The following is a 6,000-nucleotide window of genomic DNA, read 5'->3' on the forward strand; positions in this document are numbered from 1 at the left end:
AAGTAGAACATTTAAATCAGGACTTTTACTTGTAGTGGAATATTTTAAGACCATAGTATTTGTACTTGTATTTTTAATATTATTACTTGTTCCAACCATAGGTTCCAACCAACACTGATGATGATAACAGATTAATGCAATCGCGAAAACACCTTACAGGCCTCCGTCGTTTCTCTCCGTTGCCTTCCTGTACCCGTTAGTTTTTTTACTTTTCGTCCCAGTGTTGCGCAACTCCTGCTTTTCTGCTTTCTTTCCAGCACCTGTCTTCTGGTCGACATGTCGGAGTGCAATACGGTGCCTGCAGCGGGACCCGGGGACCCTCTGGGAGGGCAGACAGCTCTCGGGAACGGGGCAGGAGGCATCCAGAAAGATGCGTTCGCGGACGCAGTGCAGCGGGCCCGGCTGGTGAGGAGGAGGGAGGTGACAGCTGAACTGGGGGAGGGCTAGCTTTCTGCTTAGCTTATGGGCTAATATTGTTTACACAGCCTGATATATACTATTGATATTCTGAATTATCATGTATTACTATTTACGAATTGTTAATAGTAGTAAAAGTAAGCTAGTAATGTATGGTCACTGCTTGTCGTACATTAGCTGAAACACTGTCTGTGTGTCCCAACAAACCCAGTATGTAAGTGACATACTATAGTATGTATATATAGTATGTATATGTATAATATAGTATGTCCCCCCCCCTCCCAGTGAGCTGTGGTGTTCCACAAGGAAGCATATTAGGTCCGTTACTGTTCCTAATTTATGCAAATGACATGTCATCAGCATGTGACTGCAACTTGTTCCTGTTCGCGGACGACTCAGCCCTGCTGGTCTCTGACAGGAGCAGATTGCAGGTTGAAAAAACCCTCAGCTCCGAGCTCGGCAGAATCTGCACCTGGCTCGCCGATAATAAATTATCATTACACCTGGGTAAAACAGAGTCCATTCTCTTCGGTTCGAAACATAATCTCAGCAAATCCGACGACTTCTCAGTTGCAGTGGGTGACATTATTGTCACAAGTAAGAAGGAAATTACATACCTAGGATCTATTCTTGAGGCAAACCTCTCCTGTGACAAAATGGCATCCAATGTAATAAAAAAAGTCAATCAAAGAACTAGATTCCTATACCGGATCTCCTCTCTGGTAAACAAAAACACCCTGAAAACTCTGGCAGGAGCACTCATTCAAGGGTACTATGACTATGCTTGCACGTCATGGTACCATAGCACCTCCAAGGCGCTAAAAATAAAACTTCAAACATCGCAAAATAAACTGGTCAGACTACTGCTTGACCTTTCATCTAGAACCCACCTCACCTCTGCCCACTTTGACAACCTAGGATGGCTTAGAGTAGACGACAGAGTACAGCTACTTGCAATGGGCCTGGTCTACAAGATCCACTACACCTCTATGGTACCCATGTACATGTCAAAATTCTTCCCAAAGGTCAAGGAATACCATGATCATAACACCAGAGGGAGCTCCACAAATCATGTAAAACCCAGATTTGGCACAAAAAAAGGGGAATACACATATCGCAATTATGCCACATCAAGGTGGAACGCTCTTCCCACAACTGTAAAGGAAAGTAAAACTATACTTACCTTCAAAACCTCTCTTAAAGAGCACCTTCGGGGGAAAGCATTGCAAAACTGGCCCCGGTAATGGTACAAATCTCAACCTGTCGTACAATGGACAGCTTCCCCCCCCCATCTATGTATATACTCGCATTTTAGACTCTGTTACTAACTGTATATCTGTAGACTTGGTATGTCTTAAATGTCCGGTTAGGATGTATTAGAACGAAATCTAAAATGAAAATTGTAAATAAGCCATCTGTATGTAAAAAACCACCTGTATGTAAATTGTAAATAAGCCATCTGTATGTCAAATATGTCTTATATGTCTTAAATGATATGATGAATTGGAAATGGGGGACCCTGATGTAAACAAGACGAAAGTCTTTCTCTGGTCTGCATCCCCTTAACAATTGTATGTTTTGAGCTGTACTGTACTGTACCCAATATACAAGCTGTTAATAAACTTTTCAATCAATCAATCAAACAGGGTGATAGGAAAATAAAACTTGCAAGATTAGCTTAACAATTACCTAAATTCGAGTCAATAAAAATACAACATTATGGGTTTGATGTTTATACTAACTGTTTGGGTGGTTTATATAAAACCCATGCAGGTATGATGGCAAACACCTGGTTGGCATAAAACAAGCCAAGAAAAAAAAGGCAACTTGTAAAATAACCAAAATCTAATCAACTAACTACTGTATATAGGCCTAGTCTTAATTATTTATTATGTTATTTTTGTTATGTTATTTTTAAGTGGATTTATATTTTTGTATTATTTGGGACTGTGAGAAGTGGCATTTCGATTTCCCTGTTTGTATCACACACACAAACACAGACACAGAAATTGACAATAAAGTGGATTTGACTTGACTTCATATTATTATCGTGGATGTCCCAGATCAGATAGATGGACAACTTCATTTATTTATTTACTTTTTACATGTTCACCTATTACTTTTGTACATTATAGTCCTGTCTATTCTTTACCTTCATATGTCTACTGAGAGCATTGCAAAAAGTCAATTCCTTGTTTGTGAAAAAATCCTTGGCATAAAAAAGGTTATTCTCTTCCAGACCTTAAGTCTGACATGCTCAGTCTCAAGTGTTGCTTATACTTGAGTTTTATCATGTTGGCACACTTGAAGGGGAGGGTAGGAAAATCTCTACGTCATCGACGGACGTTGTTTGCCCATTTTTTTAACGCTGCTGTGTGGACGCTCCGTAATAAAGATGGCGGGTTCGGAGGCAGAGCTGAAGCATGGGAAAAGTGACAGTCCCCTCTGCTGGCTGCGACAATTTAGTGATCACTTAAAAATGATGATACGTTGTCATTATATGGGATTAGTTTTGTATCATAAAGATAAAGCAACACTTTCTCAGAATAAAGCAAAACTATGAGTTTAAAAGAAGAAAAAAACTGAGTCAAGCAAAATTAAATTAAATTTTAAAATTAAAATAAATTTCAAAAATAAAACTATAAGTTGCAAACAAATCATTTGTGTAATCATCAAATCAAATCAGGTTTTATTTATATAGCACATTTAAAAGCGATTTTTGGTCGAGCCAATTTGTGGAGGAAACTTCTGTGTAGTAATGCATGGAGTCACCGACTCAGGAAGGAGACACGGTGAGAGTTGGAGCTTTGATGTCAAACACTGATGGGTTTATTCAGAGTATTCGGCCGGAGGATTCACATCACAAATCAAAGAGTCAGAGGTTCTGACTACACGGTAGAGTTGCCACGTCAATTCTGAAGAACCTCTCTCTATGCTAGACCTTTTAACTGGTTCACAGAGAGAAATCAACATCTCTGAAGGAGTAGACTAAACACTGAGCCACCTGCGTCCGACGCTCATGGCCTCAAGGATTTCACATCCTAGAGCCCACAAACACCGATAAAGAAGTGCCTCAGTGTTCCCACAACAATTACCCTTCGTGCCAGTCAAGTTGACCGGTCACAGAGCAAAAGGTTAGATATCTAGAAGAATTATTCCTTAACAGTTCCTCTCTTTTTATCATTTTTGATAACCTTAAAACATTAGTCTAATAATAATTCTGGTCAATACTTAAATCAATAGGCGTCTTCAGATTCGAGTGTGGTCTCACCTTACATTCAATTACATCACAAAGTAGAATAAGATTGAAACATTCAATCACAATGATTGATACAGGCAATCATAATAGGAAAAATTATCTCTCATCAGTGTTTGGAGCATCTTTTGTCAATAAGCACAATAATGAACACACATAAAACACAGATACATAATAGCAAAAATATTTGTTTTAAACTAATATCTTTTATCATTTAAACCATTAGTTAATGTCATTTATCAAACTATAAAATCAAAACCAGCAGCAGCTTAAAGATTTGCTTTAAGGCAATCACTAGTCAAAAGCATTTAAAACTTAGGATCATAAGAGATCCAGCTAAGGCATAAGATTCACAGTGGTGATTTGATCAATCTGTAATCGGCAAAGTTGCAGTGTCCTCAATTTTAGGATTACTTTACGTTTACTTAATTACGCTTTAGCCAAGAGTAAGGCACTTAGTCTTAGGCGCCGTTTACACGAGGAGAAAACTGCTTGTATCTGCATAGTTTCGCGTGCGTATAGCCCTATTATTTACACGAGGCCAATAGAAACTGACCCCACAAACGATAACGGGTCCCAAGGTGGATAGATTTGCAAACGAAACGCTCTGGGGGGTCAACCGAGTCCGTGTAATCACCTCGATACGAATATTTCCTGAAAAAATAGCGAAAAAAAAAAAAAATAGCACCTCTCCTGCTCATTGCTGTAGCAACTATCAAAAATAGCTGTGTTAATTAAACGCACAAGGGGTTCTTGAATGAAATAATATTATAAAAGGCAAACCAGAATAGTTAACGCCCAATATACTCCTTAAACAAAATAAACAGAGTCAGATTTCATGCATTGATCCATTATATTGACAAAGGAGGATCTCACCCGGTGTTTGTAGAGAATATCTCTCTTTTCTGAGCGGGTCCTCTCCACGGAGACGTCGGTCGATGCAATATCCACAGATTCGGTTTCTTTCAGTTAACTTCCCCGTAGCATTTATCCATATGCTGAGGAAATTACTATATCCCGCTGAATACCAGCAATCACCACACACACTTCCTCCTGTCAGTAGCTACTGCTAGTGCTACTGCTACTGACCATGCTACAGATATTAGTGCAAAAATATACAGCTCCTCTACCACAACCATCAGCAACAAGTGGACATGGAGAATTACATGAACTACATGTTGCTAAATACACGGCGGGGCATGAACAGAAGGGTAGCCATGGCAACATTGCGGCGGGGGCTGCTGGGGCTGCTCTTCTTCGCTGCTTTTGGTGTATTTTGGCGGAAGTTACAGCGCCACTTACAGTCCCGGCATATGTACTACAGCGTTTCCAGCGGCCCTCGTTTGAACAGACACGTTAAATGAAACAAATGCATGTGAACGGAAGACTTTTTTGAATACGCATACTGTGCATAAACGCAAACGGTCCCGTGTGAGCGGGGCCTTAGTAAAATCAATACATTCATTTTAAGTACATTGTTCAAAATCTGAAAAGGAAAAGTTAGGCAAATATTCAAAGACTTTTGTAAAAACCTGGAAAGGAAAGATTAAACATTCTTAAAACTTTAATTCATGCATTTGTAAATGCTACAACTGATCTGTACCAAATTAAGTCTATCAATTATTCTTATTAGCCATACTTACCTGAACATCTACTGATGGTACTTGGAAAGGGTTCTTCTGTGTTTATCTAATGTTGAATATAGAATATCAATTTCTTTAAACTATACTTCTCTAATTTGAGGATCAAATATGCTACCTAATTGTTATATGAACTATTATAAATATTTGTTTTGGGCCAAAACTGAAATTAATCCAGTACTTGAAACATCATTTTAGGTCTGTCTGTTCATGGACAATACATTAAAGAGTAGTGTTGTTAAGCCTGATTGCTGGATGATTAAGGATATTAACATTATCTGTTATAATATTAGAAATACCTTATTATTCAATACCTTATAATCTGAAAATATTTATTTATTTTGTTTAGTGTGAAAGTGTAATCTGATCTGACAAAATATATTTATCACCACTATTTAACACATGTCTGGTCATTGGAAATATAAAAACCAATCATTAATTGTACACCTTTAAACATCTGGTCATTCAATTCAAAGTTCATCTTTGTACGAGAGCTGGAAGAACATGTCCGTCAGTCTTCCTGACTCCTCCTCCCTTTATGACACCGAGTGTCTGGTGTGTAAAGGCATCCTGATACTGTAGATTAGCACTAAGGTGCTGATTGGCTCAAACTCTTCTTCATCAGAGCGCCATATTTCAACCCCCCAATTGCTCTGCTTTTGTGTGGCTCATTCAGTGAGCCCTGTA

The sequence above is a fragment of the Trematomus bernacchii genome, unplaced genomic scaffold (genome assembly GCF_902827165.1).
Source record: "Trematomus bernacchii unplaced genomic scaffold, fTreBer1.1, whole genome shotgun sequence".
Classification (NCBI taxonomy): domain Eukaryota; kingdom Metazoa; phylum Chordata; class Actinopteri; order Perciformes; family Nototheniidae; genus Trematomus; species Trematomus bernacchii.